The 20,337-nt window shown below is 45.5% G+C and overlaps 1 protein-coding gene across 5 annotated transcripts in view; it reads left to right on the forward strand.

The window, feature by feature from the left end:
* The window catches only part of LOC124302320 (GATA-binding factor C-like), a 63,227-nt gene that overhangs the window by 26,816 nt on the left and 16,074 nt on the right, over nt 1-20,337 (forward strand). The window lies entirely within an intron of this gene.

Here is a 20,337-nt window from a genome sequence, read left to right on the forward strand (position 1 = left end):
CAATGTGTACCTTGTTGGTTTTTTTTTTATTCTTCTTCCATCAATTCTCGCTCGTACATCTGTAAACTTGAATTTAAAGTTATTCAGAATCACTCGGGTCACGAGTGTCTCATAAGAAAACATTGGCAATTCATCACTGTGCAAAAATTCCTTGGTACATGTACTCGTGATAGTGGCGTAAAGCGAGTTCGTTGCACCTTCGAGTGTCTGAATGGATAAGAGATGCTTTGACCGATCTTCAACGACATTATCACGTCTTCGCAAGAACGGTTCTTTTTTTTTTTTTTTTTTGATTCCACGAAGCTATGTAAGCTGGGAATGGAAACTCGCTCAATCGATTACCTCGATGGGAATATCAATCTATCGAGTCGTCGGTTTTCAAGGGCTGAAACTCACACTTTGCCAGCTGACTGGAGAACGGGGAACGAATATGTAGCACAAATATTTCGACGTGGTGGTGACGAACTGACCCGCCCACCCGTCACTCATCCGCTCACACGCGGTTCGACTAATACGCGAAGATTGACCATCGGCCCATCCATTTTAGACGAGCACTGCGGAGGATCGATGAAATATGTATATCGATTTAAAATAGCGGGTGCTGCAACTTCCGTCAACGCAGCCTATAATTTCGACCACCCTCATTTCGGGGATGCCATTGTCCGAGTTAATTTTCTCTTTTCCGGTCTTTTTCTCTCTCTCTCTCCCGCAACATCGGTTCGCGTGTATAATATCTTCTTCTCTTCCTTCTCGATGCCAGGCTGGATTGGTTTATCAAAAATTTACCACCTTGAGCAGTGATTTTCACCCCCTTTCAAAGCCTTCGTACAAACATTCCAAATCTCGTCATAACTGTAATCCATGCACGCGTCACTGCAACAGCAATGATTGATGCGCATCCTCGTTCAAATGCTCTTCCGTGTAATCGTGACGCGAAAATCGATCTAGACCCACAGTATGTAATCAGGGGAAAAGTCTAGCTTACTAGATTGGCTTTCGTACTCGTATGTAGGCACGATGTTCATCCATTTGGAAAGCGTTCCATGCGCTGGATGAAATGGATATTCTCTCTGTCTCCGAAAGAACACTGAACAGAAGATGAGGAATCTTTGGCAGTTCGTGATTTGTAACACAGTGGTTTGATCATTTTCAATCCATGCTCCGATGTCGCTGACACCCTGCACGTAATGACGGATCCGATAATATTCCGCAGACCCGGAAATTCTCTATGATGTGAAACCCTCGAGGAAGCAATTTAAGCACAAGCCACGAGCTGCATCGAGGAATCGTGCACGCGCCGAGTGGTCGGTGAACTGTAGTAGGAGAAAGGGTCTCGGTATAAATCGATAGTGAAATGAGCTTAAAATCGTTGTATGTACCAGTGTTTGAATGGCCCTTGAAACGAGACGTTGCGTGTATGAGTTTAAGCAAGCTACGTAGGTAGATGTACGTAGACGCGATGTCCGGATGCATGTGCAGTCCGAAAGCTGCACCGCACGAGTTCCTGCAGCGGTGCCTCTGTCGATGTAATAATACCGCGACTGGCAACAGAGATGACAAACAATAGCTGCACACAACGTGGAAAAGGAGAGTTATGGAGAAACGGCGACATGAGAAATAGGGAGGGACCGACGTCCATGTGCCTTTCGCACAATATGTATCATTTTTATACCAACCATGGGAGCCGGGACGGCGGGTCACAGATGTGTCGCCCCGAAAAATAGAGCCTGATAGCGATCTGGAAAACAAAGCGGACACCAGGTATACATACCCTCCAATACGTGCCTTGAAGCTCCCCAACCATACCCTCCACCTTCGCATGTAGGTACCTACCTATCCTCGATTCGTATGCCCGTGTGCAGTGTGATGATGGGGTAGATAGCAAGGGTTGAAACCCCGCGCCGTACCCGGCCATTGCCGCCATTTTTGATGCCGGTCAAGATACCGAATGAACAGCTGGGAAATTTTCACTTTTTTTACACCCGTTTGCACTGAGCTCCCGCCGGTTCCTCTTACACGCACGAATATTCTTTTCTCTCCTTTATTCCATCCCGCATTAATACTGCAGTACTATACGTCGATGCAGAGAGTTTTTGAGAACTATGATCAACTCTCATCACCTTCAACCAGCTTCTCAAAATGGCGCCCACTCTTTCTTCTCCAGCACTCAGCTCTCACCACTTTTACCTACTGTGTGTTACCGAACTTGCTCTTGTTGTAAAAAGATTGATGTGTACTAATTTGTAAATTAATTTAATTTCTAATCCGTTATCTGTTTTCTAACGTCGAAAAATAAACCTGACGTGTACTTTGATCGGTTTCAAACGTTTATGTGGCTCCTTGAGATTTGCGGAAAATTGAAATCACCTTGAATTAACGAACTTCATTTGCCAAGGAATCACAGGTGCGAACGCGAGTGCATGCGAGTCGCGGGTGTTGCATATGAAACGGGTAAAACACCCAGGCATACCTCCCTGTATAAGTGAAAATGTTTTGAGGTGAGAAGAGAGGGCATAAATAGTGGTTTTAACATTTGTAACACGGATCGACAGAGCGTGCTTGAAATATTTAAATCCGAAAGCACGTACGTTCGACTGGGTGCATGGAGAGAGAGAGAGACAGAGAGAGAGAGACGCGTATCGAGCATGTAAAGAACCACCGAGATGTCAGGTAGGCGCAGAGAAGAGAAAGAGAGAGGGCATGGAGTGAAGAAGATGATAAAGAAAAGGAGGAGGAGGAGAGAGTCAAAGATCGGCTCGGAGACCGCGCCCCAGAGATGACACGGCGTCTTGTCATTTTTAAACGGCAGATGCTGGACGGCGCGAGTATATTTCGCGACAACTCCTAAGATGTTTATCTTGGCTCAGGTAGCCGGGAGGGTTCTCAAGGTTATCTACCTTGCATCTCGGTATATATACGGAAAATTGATAGTTACTGCCTGGTTCAGGCTGCATTGTTTGCGACGCGACGGGACCGACGCGCCTTCCTTCCACTTCCACTTCCACTTCAGAGGTGTTAAAGGCTTTGTGGAATAAGATGACGGCCGCTCCCGATCCGGAATAAATCTCGCCTCTCGCCCCCGGCCTAAGCCGGTCAGGGTGTTCGGTACTGTTCCACCTCCTCGAGGTATAACTCTTCCGAATACACCGGCATCGACGACGAAGCTGCCACGCGGAATCTAATCGAACCTGTTCGTTCCGAGGCTCGATGTCACGAGTCAAGGCCGTGTGCGTGATCGTCGATGATCGTCGCGGATCAAGTTGAACCGAGAGAACGAGTGTCTTGGTCGACTTCCAGTACGACTCCACTGCACAGCGTCCTCGAGGCTGATAGTTAATTACGAACACCGATTGAAGTTTGATCGAAGTAAAAGGGACCCATTGTCTGGTTGTTCTTACACGATGCTGCTCAGACGTGGTTTGATAACATACCTGATACAACGATCCTTCGGCAACTTTGGCGACTGATATAATAACGCCACGAGCTTGGACGACCACGTAATGTGTGTAATGTACTAGTCAGCTCAAACTCAACCAACTGCTCGTGCTTGCGAAGGAGTAAATAACGCCGCCTGAATAATGTACCAGATGCAAATACAGATCGTATAATCATTCACGGTCGTCTCTCTCCGTCTTTTTGATTTCTTCAAAATTCAACTCACGAGCACCGGATTTACATCCTTTGACACTTATATGCGGATCACCGTACATAACAGATCGACCTATCTTTATACTATCTTATAATCCTTGTACCGTGGGTACTCGGACTTGGACGATAACTCCTTGGTAGGTAAATTTATGCGCGTTAGAAATTTATTCGCCCACCTTTCAGCTTACATCACGCGAAGAGCTGGTGTGGATATCACGCGTTTTGACGAATACCGGCCATTCAGTCGTTCCGAAGTTGACACATCCTCCAGTTTCGATATCGCCAAGTACTCTGCACTGAAATCTGCTGCTTCAGCTTTGTTTTTCGTCAGTCGATAATCACGGCCGTTTGAAAAGAACACAGTGTTCTACAGCTTGGATTCGAGTCGCAGATGGTGCAGGTTGCTGGATGCGTGCATCGGAGCCGAGAATTCCGGAGCCCTCGAAGATACGCAGCCCCAGCGTACTGCATAGAATGTTTAATGATACAAAGTGATTAGCTTGTCAGCTACCAGAATCCTTACCTGGGGGCGAATTATTTCTCATATTTATGCGTTCCATTCGAGTTCGCTGGTGCAGTTGAAAAGCAATTTACAAGTTAATAGCTCGCGTGGTTCGGTTCCACCTCGGAACCTGCCGCTCGCCTCCTGTGTCGAGGCTTTCTTCACAGACGGACCAACTAGCTTCGGTGCTTCTCGCCTGCGCTTTCATCGTGGACGTGAGCGTAACTACTACACGTGTGGCTGATGCTGCAACCATCTCACTCAACCTTCGGGGCGCATATATCTCGTCTACCTACCCAGATTGCTGCCCATCCAATTGTCTCTCGCTATATTTCTTATTTCCGTTAATTCTGGGGGAAAACAACTCGGCCGCTATGGCCAGCCGTTTCATTTCCAACCGATGGGATCTTCACCTTTCCTTCTTTTACAGTAGCTTCGCACCGAAGGTGTGAAAAATGTCTGAATCATCCGAAGTCGAATGGGTGCAATGGACTTGGGACCATGAAGTGAAACAATGCCGAGAGAAGGAAGTCACGAGTCTTAAGTTTCGTTTCCAACTGGTGACTTGCCGTGTAAATCATGGAAGTTGAATTCGAAAAAATGAAAGGCTTCTCCCCCCCCCCCCCCCCCCATGCAATTGTTTTTCAAACCGATTACGCGAACAACTTGGAAAAGTGGCGGTGAACCTATGTACGGACCCTTGGATTGATTCTGAGACATTCAAGGCCCATCACAGCGATAGCCAGTCTCGCCATTGGACAACTGGTATTCGGGCTTAATTACCGTTCAGTTTCGTTTCGTTTCTGTTATTGTAATTGCGACACGAGTCCCCCGCGTTGGAATAATACATTGATACCTCTGACCGGCGGTGCTGTTGGTACACAGTGTGGCTATTTGCGTGGCGGCATTAAAAATTTCGGAAAATCGCCCGGAGGGCCGAATGCATGGCGGCGACGCGGCGGTAATCTGGTGAAATAATAACCGGCGAGAATTCCAGCCGCCCCCTTTCCTTCTCCGGTTGTAATCGTTTTCCCAGGGCTGCGAGAGGGGGAAAACCCCTTCCGAAATCTCCTATCGTCGGCCGAAGGCATTAGCTTTTTCGAGGCTTTTAGGGGTGCAGTTTTGGGACCGGATCCCAGCTTCTCCCAGCTGCGTTCTATCATTGGTCGCGATCTGGCTTGGCAACCCTCCCGTCTCCGGGTAGCAACCCCTGGCAATCAAGGACCAATCCCATCTCCCTCGAAACTGCGAGGGGAGAGACTGCCGGGTTGGGATCGGATAGGAAGACGGGCACACCTCCCTCCCTGCCTCCCTGCCTACCCCGTCTGGTTCAGTCTCGTTTAACACCAGACCAGCCTCGCCGAGAAATTAAATTACTGCCGTCGTCGCAGTGCCGCGGATTGCCGTGCTGCTTATTGTCCGCACCGTCGCCCCGAGCTGGGCCGCAAACTCGTCGTTGACCGACACAACCCGTTACCCCAACGGGATAATCATGCATTCGATAATTACTCTGATCATGCGATTAGTCACCAGTCCACGGATTAGCCGTCAATGATTCAATCCTATCAATTTCAAAAATCGTTCACATGTAGGTGATACCTACGAATCATCTGATTTCACGTTGACGCGTAGGTACCTACCTACCCACTCGTTTCATTGCGGTTTCAAACGGTTATTACCGAACGACGACTTGGCCTGTTTTTGTTCTCGTTTTTCCACATCGCACATGTCCTTGTAACCAAAGTCTTGGTTTTATTGGAGAGTTGATTAAACGTTTCTAGTGTCGATTGTCTATCTTGTCTGGATATGAGTATCGGTACATAATAGGTTGTACGGTGTAACGATGACGGTTGAGAGCTGATATACCTCGAGTGTATTATAGTGAGCTCGTTACAAATGGTGGAAGGTCAGGGTCGAGTGAGCGCGTGTTCGAAACTGGTTTTCAAATTACTGTGTCAATACACCCGAGTTTGCGCTAAAATTACATCGAACACCGATAGTCGGTTGCATGGTGTATCAGGGTTTTGTAACGGTTTCTCTCGCCGTGGCATCGCAGTCTAGCTATGCACATGCGGTTTCTTGGGAACTGCAGCGCAGTAGGTACCCATGCGTTTATCTTGCATTCGGAGATATTTACATGAACGGTAGTGGATAGCGTTGGAATGACTCAGTGTGAGTAGTTGTATCCAGCAAGACCAAGATCCAAGAGTCAAAAAAACCATACCAGACTGGAGCTGTATATAACAAGAATTGTAAGAATTGATCGAATATAGGACCAGAGTTTGCGCAGTGATTCAGAGTGGCTCTGAGACAGTGAAAAAGAAAGAGGTTATAAGAAGTAAAAAGAAGACGAAGAAGAAGAAGAAGAGGGAAAAAAAGCGAGAAAGTCGATGAGAAAAAGAAACGGGAATGGTGAGCGACGCTGCCGTGGAGAAATAAATCAGTTCGCTACTGGCGTGAAAATCAATTGCGAGACACCCTCTGCAGGGGTTCGAGGGTTGCGGGACTTCCACCACTCCATTTTTCCTCCCATCCCACCACCGTTGGACGATTCCGCGTAGTCTGTTCCGTTATACCTACATCCTCGTATAATATGAGGTTTTTCCTTATGCCTGAGCGTGTCGCCGTCGCATTTTCGCTTGTAGGTACAAGGGCTCGGTGCACACATCCACGTAACGCCGATTTTCATGGGATCAAAACTGCCCCCGGTGCTGAGCGCTACCATCGCACAAAGTCAATACCCACCTTCAACCAGAGCGCAAACTCCCAGACCCGGCCAATCTCCGGCTTCCTACCTTCGCGCATGACCACCGCCACACCGTACCGACTGTGATGTCCCTTGCATAAGGGCGCAACTCTTTCCGTCCTTCCTTCGACCGTAATTGCACTCCAACATGTACTCCAAATCTGCTGGGACGATGTGCGCAGCGTAACGAACAGCACTTCTTAACAGGCCTTCAAAGCACAAGACTCAAATACTGAAGACGAAAAAAGTCATGGATCTGTTCAAAGGTTCAGTGAACGGTACGAACACTTTTGGATTCGGTTATCCAATTCGGCATACATGATGAACCAAAATTGTTGATCACCACAAGGTTGGGTTTGGTAGACCTGTACATACAATTGGTCATTTTCGATTACTCCAGCTGATTTATACGTCGCGATTTGATTCCAAATCGAGTTGCAATCCTGGTACTGGTTCAGGTGGACGTTTTCGCGCCGTTCTGATTCCGAGGGCGCGGTTCTGGGTGTAGTATAGCTTATATCTCAGGGCCGTGGAGGGTGAGTGACAAGTAATGGCTGCCGTGGATTTATTTATCGCCACGGATCCCCGTCCGCGGGAATATCGCTTTGTTGAGGAAATAGTGCAACACGCATATAGTCTTACGGTGGTCGTGGTTTCGCCTATTCACGCTTCTGCCGCTGCAGCCAGAGCCCGATTACCAGTAAAACGGAATTGCACCGTTAAATCAAATTGAACAAATATCTTCGCCGCACGCCTTGCTGCAATGCTCGCACAAGAAACGATTTATTGTTCACCCACACACGTGTACACAGACCGTAGGTGTTCGGATGGGTATGTAAATCGCAGGACGCGCAAGATTGATGGCGGTGCGCCGGAATGACGGGCCGTTGTACGATTTAACCATATCGCAAATTCGTTCGATTCATTCTCGCAGCCGAGACTTTACCGACAAGTGTAACATTAATTACACTTAAAAGGAAAAGTGTGCATAAGCTGCGCAAAAGATTGCACGTGACTTACTGTACGTACATAAATTGGCTAACGAGATGGAAAACCGTGACTGCAGAAATGACGGGGATACGAACAACTGATTGAAAGTTGAAGCCAGTTACATTATTATCCTGTGGTTTGCGGAGTTGGTCTAGAAAATCTACAACAATAGAGACAACATAATGACCCTATAAATAATTGATAATATGCCGTATCGTGTGGTCTGTTGCCCGTAACGGATACCCGATCAGCGCATGTCTTGCGTTCCAACTTGAAGCTTGTACGTACGTTCATTTATTTATATCTGGGTATGCAGGTGATATCTGCATCAAATGATGCAATAATACGCCCGTCTGGTTACCTGATTTATACTTGCTCGGGCAATTCGACCGATCATTGATGTATACACAATTTGTTAAACGAATTGAGGAAAGATTGGGTTGGATTGGGTTTCGAAGATCAATTGCCTTCAATCGAGAGGTTTAAGAAGAAGTTGTTCAGAAACAACAGAAAGCGACAGAGAAACAAGCTTCTCCATCGCACTGTTGTTTTCACAAAATTATTATTCATACACACGACGAGAATCAGAGAAGGGGAAATTACTTTGATATAAAGAAAGTGCGGGGTTATTATACGGATACGAGGATAAATTTCGCAAGCGTCAGTATATTTGATCGGTATAACTGTTTCAATCACATATAATTGGAGAGAAAAAGAGAGAGAAAGATAGAAAAGGAAATAAATTAAAAAAATCGACAACATGAAAACAAGATAAAAATTCCCGACAACTTTCGCGAATGATTCAGAATTTCGAAACTGGTTCCGTTTGCTGGCGATTCAAAAGAATTCCGACTAGACTCGGATATAAAACTAGTATATCGATACAGATAAAGACAGTTATTGTGCTCAATATTATACATTTTGTCGCGTCCTAGATTTCGCGTAGGTTGGGCAAAATTCTTCGCGCGTTATAACCGATTCGAAAACTTGTTTTTAAATCTCGATAGCAGAGGTGCAAGAGTAATTGACCAGAATAGTAGCGATTAGTCGGAGGAGAATCACAATTCGGGTGACTAATAACGGGTATCAGATACGGCGTGTGTATTGTACATTATCTCGAACCAGATCAGCTGTGCACAAGAATCGTACGGTGCCTGTTCTGGCCAGGCGATTGAAAATCTTGGCCAAAACATAAGTATGATCGCAACAATAGCGCCGGCTGGGACAATGAGAACGATAACAAGAATAATAACAGCGACGGTAACCATAATCATCCAAGTACGAACCAACGTTGCTGCAGGTAGGTATCATTGATACCGCTCGGCAGCATCAAAGTGGCAAGGCTGGCCACCTTGCCCTAATAAGCCGAACAGGATATCCATCGATAGGTATCCCCGCGTACCGGTATTGTCTCGGTCTCTTGTGCCTGCGATCGTGAAACACACACACATACACACACACACACTTACAGGCGTCGAAAGACACGCGGACGTGGAGCGTTGCAGCGTGTGAATGCACCTCCACACTTGCAAGTCCAATGGATAGATAGAAAAGTTGCACAAGACTCCCACGTATCCTACACCGGCCTGAAGGATACGTTGGACACCGTAGCACGGTGCAGTGTATACACCGTAAAATTATTCAGGTGCTCGCTCAGCGTTCGTGTTGCGGTCGCATATTCGCATCAGCTGGTTACGGGTTATCGGCTCGTTGGAAAATAAATGCGCCATTCCGAGTGTTGGTTATGCCTGCGCGTGCATGCTGCAGACTTATGACTTGATACACGGTTTTGTTGCTCCGTATAGCCTTGTAGACACTTCTGAACGAGAGTGTCTCAATTAATATAAGGCAACCAATTGTAAGCAGAGTTATCTCGTTTCTAAGTTCACGCCTGTACTCGTTTTCGAAAATTTTGCGATGCTTTGGATGGAACTTTTTCAGCCAATTAGTGGCTGGACAGTGAATTTGGGACGACCGGCTGTGGTCATTGAATGGTTAATCGACTCGACGATGGAATTGCATGTAACTGGTCATTTCGTAGAAAGGACGTTGTCCCACTACTCCAATTGACCGAGCAAATTTCAACGAAATGAGAATAGAAATTTTTACCGTATATCGATTCATGGTCAGTTTGGTTTCGAAACGGTACGGTTTACAACGACGGCGAGAATTTGTTTAACTTAATAACGTGTATGTCGTATCGTATCCGAGTGTCCGACTGTCCGAGTAGTAGCTGTATAATGAAATGTCGAAACACACGGTAGCCCTGAGATACCAGGTTTGGAATGCGGTTCGTGGATTCATTTGAATGATTGGAAACCGATTTGTCACGCTACATTCGTACGAACGATCTGTATTTTACCGAAATAACGTTAATGATAGAAGTAGCTAGTGTAGCAGGAAAAATGAATAAAAAACTGTGTTGATTTACCGCGGTAACAAATCTAGAGCGTTGCGTACATTATAATTAAAACGCGATTGGGATCAGGAACTTGTGAACTCCCTATACGTATTGCCGTAGATTGTGAGGCTGTGTGTAAACTGCCTTGTTGACCACTAAACGGTCAACTTACCTATAATCAATAGTCTCATGAGTAACGAGTTCCGATTAAACCATGCCTCCAAGATCTCCAAGACTCCATGATGCAGAATGTCGTTTCAAAATGATTCGGAAGTACCGGCACAGTTTGATATAATAATCACCTCGAATCACTAGATCATACACAACACTTCTGAACACAGCAATTAATTGTGCTGTACCATTGTGAGTAAAATAGACAATCGACTTACTACTGGCGATTGGTACTTTGGAACTCTAAGCTTTTTGCAATTGGTGCAAGAAGATTACATAGTGATGCAACCATTCGTCACCGTCACGTCAGTTTTTCCTTGGAAGGATTCTTCGAGGTTGTCCCGGCGGCCGCGGGGTGAAGTTGGCCTCGTTCGGTGAAGTGCGTTATCAGTGTCATTGGCGAGCCGAAACCGAAATGGAGCGTAATATGTTCGGAACACCCGTTGCGTGGATAGTGGAATATCAGCCTTCCTTTCTTTCTCTTTTTATCCCCCCTTCTATCTCTCTCTCTCTGCCGGGTGTGGGTGCGTGCGAGTGGTCCAGCCTCACGGACGGAGGCTGGGTGTGGCCGTGACGAAAAGTTCACTGGAGCAAACAGACGGAGCAGGCTCCGGTCGCGTCCCTGGTTGCTGGAGTGAGCTAGTCGTGCCTTGCCGGCGTTCCTACACAGGTATTACAGGCGCCCGATAGCGAGACACGAAGGTATTCGTTGTTTAGGTTCAGGTTCCTATCGGCGAGATGATAGCTTGGCGAAAGAGAGAAAGAGAGCAGAGAGAAGAGAGAGAGACGAGTGGTTGTTCAGGCGTACACAAACACAGGGACGTAGGAGAGCTCGCTCACGTGTGATACGATTTAGTTGTGCGACGGGCGTGCAGAAACGAGCCGGCAGGAGAGAATTGAAAAGTAAAACTTGGTCGACTTAAATAGGCCTGGCCAAGGTGAAAGTAGCTGTGTGTGTTTTTTCAGTGTAAGTATATATCATGGGCTGCGTGTTCACCGTACACCGCAAGGTGAATACCGACAACGAAACGGGACGCGATTACGTTTCGTTAATTTTCGTCATCCAGCCCACGCGCCAAACTGATACCAGACGTTGGATCTGATCTTCGATTTGTAGCGATGTAGGAACTGATGCGGGAAATGCTACTGGGTCCCTTTGGTTGAGGTTTCTTCCGGTTATCAAAGCGATGGTCAGAACCTGTCGCTTCACCGAGTCTGATCCTTTCAATCTTTCGTGTCATCTAAATTTCTTAGAAGTCATGGTACGGTTAATTGCGGAATCCTGAATATCGTAATTAGCGGTTGTCCAACACTTGAAAGATCATTCTGTCGAATCGTTGGTATTTCTGCAAATGATAATGTAAGAGCTGGTTATTATGTCGTTACACAGGTTTAGGGTTGTCGATTTGCATGCCTATGCGGCAATGCGCGTTGATTTAACTGTGATGACGGTGCCGTGCTCGCGGCTATACGCGTACAGGGAAAATCATCAGTGAGGTAACTATATGGTAATGAGAACGTGTATGCAGTGTTCGAATGACAGTCGGCTTATTACACCCAGAGTCCAGGCACACCGTCGCAACTGGTATAACGGTGGCCATTATCTAATCCGCACGGTGATTGCGGTCTTTGTAGAATAATGGGTACACATTGCAATTATATGCCCATGATGGAGAGCCAACGCATCGCGGGGCTTGTTGTTTAACGCTTTTCAATAATCCAGCGATTTTATATACGATCATTACCATCTTTATTACTGCTCAATGTTCACTAAATCACTCCTCGACGGTTATCGCTCTCTTTTTCTCTCTCGCTCTCGTGGTTGCAGCCGCGTTTATTGCCGGCCACGTAACGTCTTGGTATCAACAACTCATTTGTTAGGAATAAACTGTATACCATGTCGAAGTGCCAGACTGCCTTGAGTTACTGGCTGCTAGCCGCTGGTGCGAGAAAATCCATATCCTTTTGCATTCCATGTCGCGTTCTGCCGTCAATTTCTGAAAACTGAAACTGAAACCGAAACTGAACATCATGGCAGCAGGCCGCTTCCACTTCTGGAAAGTGTTTTCTCTTTCCAGAACTTATCTTTCCGTAGCTCCACGTGGAGTACGGTTTTGAGTGTTAAATTAATCTGCTTGTCCCCGAAACGTTGATGGGTATAGGGCGTATAGCTAGACGCGCGATCCGATACATCCATCGACTCTGGGAAATCGAACGGTAGCCTCTCCTCTCCTCTCCTTTGCTCTCCTCTCGAGGACAGTGATCCATGGTCATTTCACTTTATAATCGCTCCACACGCGGCGCGACGCGGACCGTTGCCAGAGAGTGGAAGGCCTAATCTCAATATTCTAATCTCATTCCGTACGAAAACGGCTTTTATTCAAATACGATACCTCCGAGAGTTGACTCAGAAAGCTGCCTCCTCCGCACCCGCAAGCAACTTACCGTGGGCCTCGAAGACCCCGCTATGCCAATTCGCATGGCTGTGTTGGCTCGCTCAGCGCAATGTGCAGCATCGGGATTATCGCAACGCTGTGCCGGCGCTCTTTCTTGCCTTGGATATAGGAAGGCCCCCCTACGCTCTGCCTCGCTACCCGGCTATTGAAAGATCTCACCAATAGATTTATATGCACGCGTTGGCTAGGCGATACGAGATCCTAGTCCCTGTGTACCCAACCAAGTGAATTATAGATACATACTCACCGGTGCATATCCAACCGCACGTCGTATTGTGGAAAATCAGCTCTTCTCGGTCGTTGCGTTATACCTCGTGCAGTATTTGCGAAAATAGTAAATCTTAAACCACTGTCACGATATGAGTTATTGTACTTCGTATCGTGGCTTCTACCTCCGCCCACCCTCGATGTCTCAAATTTGGTCTACAGTCACGGATTGCTAATCTTCAATTCCGAAGTTTATATCTTCAACCGAGGTCAAGGGACTTGAAGTTACACGCGAAAATGGAATCAATTCTCGATGCTAGTACGTGCCACTTGTTCTTATTACACCAATTTTCAGGGTTCCTCACCAGATGCGTGGGTTAATTCTTGACGTTGGGTAGTCAGATAACAGTCGGCTGATCAAAAGGCCCTACCGAAGATGATATTTAAAATACTATATGTGTACATGTACCAGCTACGGTATCGGGACTGTGTTGAGCACACAGTGGCCCCCGTAGGTGCACCCAAGTTAGCCAAAGTCATAAATATAGCTTCGGAACACGTCCGAAACTTTTACACACGCGTGTGGAACTCACACAAAGATCGTCATGGAGAGGTGGATATGTACGGGCGGTCGATCGGTTGGTCGATTCTCCACCATGCAGAGCTCTTCATGGCCCCCGCTCGCTACCTGACCATCTGAATTATACAAGCCCTGCATCGCCTCGGGGGTTACGATCTATATTTACGTAATCGTATAATGTATATCTAATGTAATCTCGACGGTGAACCTTGCCTCTCGGGCGCTTAGTCTATCACCGGCACACCTCGTGTCATATCTTTTATCGTACGGGATTCACTGTTCGGGATCAAGCTTAACCGTTTAACGACAAGTAAATCAACCATTCCTCTATTTCGCGAAACATCTATGAAAAATCTATTTTACTGAATTTAGCGACACTAAGAATGATTTCCAAAGTCAAAAAAGAGAAGAAGAAAACGATGATGAAGATGAACAACCGGATTCCGGACGGTGACGACTCGGTGCTTGATACAGCTTGATAACTCGATGGGAATTTCAACGGTACATCGAACGTTTAACACCGGCAAGTAGAAGATCCTTTACGATGGCGGCGCGGATTACACGTCAAGTTTGCTGACTTGTTTAAGCAATATGAGCCCGATGTATACCTATATATATTTCTTCGCGAACGGCATCGGCAGAACCATTGCGTTCCGCTTTTGCAAAGCCACGATTCGACGTCATAATGACCGTCGTCATCCGCGAATGCACCGATGTAGATATTTGCCCGGTGATATGTATGTAATGGTATTCCACCCAGTTCCACGGTTGTGTACCTTATACACCTAGATCAGAGTATATAACCACCTCCTCGACCGTATATCTATCCGAACGAAATCGTTTCATGGACCATAAAATCGAACGGTTCCCCAACTCGAGGGACAGCAGCAACGGCGCTACTTCCTTGTTCAAATGCGATGGACGAGTTTGATCTGCAGAATTTAATGCCGGGAGTTCTTGTTGTGTAATATCTGGGCGGATGGACGTTAAATTACACGTCTGCAGGCCTTTTATTCGCCTAGCGGTGTGTAATGTGTGCTTATTTACTTTGGGATAAACAGGTATCCCTTCTCCATCAAGAACGGAATCATGATCCTTTAAACCCAGGCGTACCGAAAGAGCGTGAAAAAAGGAAATATGAATAGAGAAGGAAAATTCGTAAATTCGCTTGGCGGTGTTAAACCGAGCGTAGTTTTAACAATAATACGTATCGTGTGATGGTACAGTAACTACAAGTTACTCGTGTTCTACGCAAACCTTGCGACATGCGTGCGTGTTAAATTTGTATTACGCGTAAACGCCCTGTGATGGCGATGCTGCGCGCGCTGCGTATTTCCAACCAGAAGAAGAAGAAGAAGAAGAGGCCAACGTATTTACGACACGATGTGCATAGTGGGACGGGTTGCATTGCACCGCCATTGCTGTGTAATGTACAGTGTGAAGCATGATGAATGTATAAACTGTTTTGCTACTTTTCACAGCTCGTTAGCAGGGGAGCAGGTGTGAAATGGGAAGTAAAAAAGATAAAAATGAAAATAATTGAGGTGAGGAAAGCGAAAGATTGCGAGTGAAATGACCGAAGAAAGTTATTTTAATAGAGCTGACGCGCGTATCAAGAGAAATAGAGAATGAATTCGTGTACTTATACGTAGGCATGATGTTATTTTTTGCACGCTAGTGAAATTATATGCACTCATTATGTTTAATTAATTTAATTCACTTATTCGCACAGAGTACTCGTATAATCATCACATTAATTAAGCCAAGGGTACATTATTTCCATGCGTCGACGATCATCAGGGATTACAGTAAATGCATGATACGAGGATAGAAATTCAGATATATATATATATATATATTGAATGCAGTTCAGTACGATAATAAATTAATTACCAGTGTTGCTAGATGTCTGTAATACTCTTCTTCGTCTTCCTTCTTCTCCATTTTTTTGCCCACCGTTTTGGTGGCAAGTTCGAGTTCTCTTCGTCGTAGAAGAGAGATGAAATAGAGGCGTTATTCGAAAAAGAAAAAAGAGACACTGCAGCGGTGCAGCATTGGATAAAAAGAAAGAAGGAAAGAAAAGAATAGTAAAAAAAAAAAAAAAAATGAGGCGAAGATGAAAAAAACCTGGCTTATGTAAGAAGAAGAAGAATAATAAGAGTGAAAGAAAAAAAAGGATTAAAATGAAATACCTGGTCCAGCGAACACCGATCTTCTCCTGCGAAGGCCTCCAACTCCACCACGGGAGTTGGTGGACCTCAAGTCCCACGCGACGCGGGCCAAGTGGTCCAACAGGGAATAAGAAGAAGAAGAAGAAGAAGAAAGGATGAAGAAGAGGGAGGAGGGAGCGCAAAGGATGAAAGTTTACCGAAGTCCTGCTATATATATATATATATATATATATATATATATATATATATATATATATATATATCGCGTAAACTGTGCCAGCGTATCTCTGTCTCTCTCTCTCTCTGTATATATCCTTCTCTTTCCTCAGTTTGTGCGATTTTTCGTACGGCAAAGAAGCTGCTGAACACGAGGGAACATTGCTCGCAATTTAAATAAATTCACGAAAGGGAAAAAATAAAAAAATAAAATAAAAATAATACAAGCGTCAGGGAAAGAAGAGTGAATCGAGAATGGGAGGGGGGGGTGGGCAAAAGAGAGACAACGATGCGGCTTTCGATATGTATGCACTGGCGGGCAGGCAGGCGAGAGAAACAAGAAGAAACTTCCGTCCTCCTTTACCGCGCAACCTGTACACCAGGCGCGTGCGTACGTGTGTGTATATGTGAATCTGTAACACACAGAAACACACCATGTGGTGCAACCACCATGCATGAATATATATGGATATCGAGCGTACAACTCGAGTCCTACGGAGTTTTGCTACGGGTGTCCCTGCTGCATCGCCGGTTTATCGAAATCAAGATCCAAGGCACGATTTCGAGCTAATAAAACTAAACGTATTGTGTCGCCGGAGATCCTAAATTGGTTTCTCTTTACAGAATTTCAATTCCCTCGATTCTCCGTACACATATATACATACGCGTATGCGTTCTGTGTATAGAACCACATACGTATATCTGTGAATTGAATCCGAGTTTCGTTTTTACATATACGTATACGCATCCCAATGATCAAAATTTACCTTACCATTTGTACAGCGAGTCTCGCGTGCTGATGTCACGCTAACAACGATCACCGATCGGATGAGACGGAACAAACGAGATGTCGGATTTGTAGGCAATTATCATCGAATCACCTCTTGATAACAAAAAAAAAAAAAAATTGAAGTCATCTTTTCGTGTTCTTGTAACGTTCGTCGTCACAATTTTCGTCGAATTCTTTTATTCTTGACGTTTTTCGAAGATGGGTAGGGCTATACGGGTATCACGTGACGCGGTCTGGCTGACGCTCGTTTCGGCCAAGCTGAGCTTAGCCGAGTCCATGTGAATCAAACCGGCCTGACCTAACTCAATCTAGCCAACTTAGTAAACGCGTACCTACACCATGTATAGCATATATTATACAGCAGTTGGTCTATAGATAACTAGACTGTTTATCATATAGATTGGCTGCTGGATCACTCTGCTCTCCTAGCGTGGTAATGGCCACTACAACCTCTTGCTCTACAGTATCTCGCCTTTATTGTACTCCTCCCTGCCAAACGACAGTCACCTTCTACAAATGATGTACGTTAAATCTTTACCTCAATTACCACACTTTCGGACCGTGAGCTGTATAAAAGTCTCCCTGATGATGTCATTGACGCTATCGAACCTTACTCGCATGGGTGCAACATCAACTCCATCGGCAAGTCAGGAAAAAGAGACTACGACTTCGAACGGTCTAGGACAAAGTACCGTCGAACACTTTGATGACTTGGCCAAACCCCATGAACGCCGAGGTATTGCGCAAACTTACTCTAGGTGCAGGATATTCGCCCTGACTCGACTTCTGGGGTCCGGATGGACTCGGCGGGACTCCAAGCAAACACACTGGCACTGTACAAAGCGAACAACGACAGGCGCACCGAGCGGCGAAGTCGAGCGTTAGTGTTAGGAATGTGGTACCACGACTTGTCACAGTTGCACACCACGCCGTTCGGAGCCTGGAAGCAGTAGGTCCCAGAACCACGATGATGGCGTTGGTTGGTTCTAGTCTCGGCCAAGTGTTCCGCACGATTCGACCATCCGCGTGTCCTGAGGGAATAAACGAAATTCATGAGACGGTGTACATGTCGTTAGCGTTCGTTCATCCAGCTCCAGCAACGGCGTCGGCTTATCGGCACGTCGGTGTGTACAACAGGAGCGTTTAGTCGCCGGTTCGCTTTCAAATTATACCCAACAATCGACTCTCTTTCTCTCTCTCTCTCTTTCTTTATCTTCCGCATCCCTCTTCACTCTCCGTTGCACCGGTATACCTTATACTCCTCCTGATGCCGCGATCTCCTTCGACCAATTTGTATCTCGATTCACGAACAATGTACTCCCGACTCTACGGTGAATTTAATCCACCTCCTCAGCGTCACCGTGAGGAGTTTCCAAGAGGTTGGGTTAGGTGTGCATTGTGTTTGCGCTCTTTCTCTTGTGTGTTCATGGCGAACAATTATTGCAGGTGATTCGGTACCCTTTCCGAAATCGCCAAGTTTTGAAGACTGGGAGAAATACTCGATTGACTAATTTTTTACTCGTTCGGGAATAACTGTTACTACAGATTAATTATTGCCAAGGTTTGAAAATATCCGGTGCACCTTTCGAACGGTACGAGAAACCGGTGCTGGGCGTATGTAAGCGTTAGATCCTATTTGTACGATAAGATACGGACCCTCTGATACACAAAGTGCGATTTAACGATCTGTATCCGCAAGTTATCGCGGGTACCTATAATACAACCACCTGTACACCGTCACGTACCTTATACCTGTATATGCATGCTCAGAATAACGTGCGGCTCCGCGCATTGTACACCACATATCTTCGTATCTACGAATATGCCGTACACACACAGGCAGAGTAATGTTATACACGTACTTACGTGCCACCAATCTTTATTTTAGTTGCCTCATTGGTTACCGGCAAGTTGCACAATCGGATCGATTTAATTCCCTTTGTCCATAGTCATTGCTGGTAATTAACAATCGTCATCATCAGCCGCATAACTTCGAATCAGCCTCGTTCGCCGATTGTTCAGCGTTAAAAAGAAGCACACGAGTAAACAAAAACAAAAAGCAGCATTGAAACAAACTGATAATAGTAGTCAAACAAATAGAAATAAAAAAATAAACGATAAAATTTATCTACCGGTATTTGGTGTCGCTTGGTCCAACGGCTCTCATCTGGCGCAACGAAAATGGGAATAAATTCGACAGAGAAATTCGAGAGAGAATTACAACCCGAAAAATCGATGAAGCAGTTAAATTCCCGATGGTGTAGATACTTGGATAGGTAATATACAGCTGAGGCGTGGGATGCTGTTGTGAGAAAATTTCAAACATGTGGGAAGATCGCGGCGAATGAATCTGACCAGGATGAAATCGAAGTTGGATAAAAACTATAAAAACTAGTTCCAATCAGCAGGTACTGTGTTTATTTATACAAGTACATGGGTACGCGACAGTGATTATTACATACCAACACATTGCGAGCTTCATAGTTCATTGATAATTTTTCACCGTTAATTAAACCTAATTAATGACTTACCAATGCCGAGTCGAGAAGAGCGAACGCTGGAGCTGAAGCATCTCTCGGTATCTATTATTTTGTAGTATCAAAGATACATGTATGTGTACGTATATATACACTTGTAGCAGGGTACATAGACATGGTTCTAGTTACTATCGTCAGGATGTATTTTATTTTGTTTTAGACTCTCCTTTATCATTTTTTTATTTCGTAGTGTTGATTATTTACAGTTTTTTTCTTCATTTTTTCTTACCTTCCACTCCGTATTTCGCTTTGCTACAGTTCGGTAGCGAAAGCCATGTAGGTGGTCACCAACACGAAGTCGGAAAACTCGCACGTACATGCCGGAACTTTGGCTATTAATCACCACATCGGACTAATTAATAATGGTTAATAGTCCAGCCTCGACGCACGTCCGCATACCTACCGATATACCCAAGGTATTGGTTATACGTACCTTGTACAACACACGTGGGGTACAGGATACCTCGATATCCATCGGTAGCTCTCGATGCTCTCCTTATCTTACCCTTTTCCTTTCTCTCCCCTCCCACGTGACCAGATGAAGATCGTAAGAAAAATCGGTACAATAGTGATAAATAAGTTAGGTTTACTTTCAGTGTTGATGTGTAATTGTTGTTGGAGTAGCGCAACAACCATGATTAAACGAACACCATAGCAAGAAGAAAGAGTTTGGTAAAAAAGGAATAGAGAAGAGGAAGAAAAGGAGCAAGAGTATATGAGGAATTAAAAAGGTGATGGCGGTTGCGGTGGCGGCATCGGCGTTCTTCTTCTTGTTCGTCTTGTACTACTTCTTCTTCTTCTTCTTCTTCTTCTTCTTCTTTTGCTCGTCGGCATCGCGCCAAGGGTCAGGCGTGGCAGGAACGCACTCGGTATACGAATATACACTGACTTTTGAGGTATGTCATATCCGTCAGTGTCCGGA

The sequence above is a fragment of the Neodiprion virginianus genome, chromosome 4 (assembly GCF_021901495.1).
Source record: "Neodiprion virginianus isolate iyNeoVirg1 chromosome 4, iyNeoVirg1.1, whole genome shotgun sequence".
Classification (NCBI taxonomy): domain Eukaryota; kingdom Metazoa; phylum Arthropoda; class Insecta; order Hymenoptera; family Diprionidae; genus Neodiprion; species Neodiprion virginianus.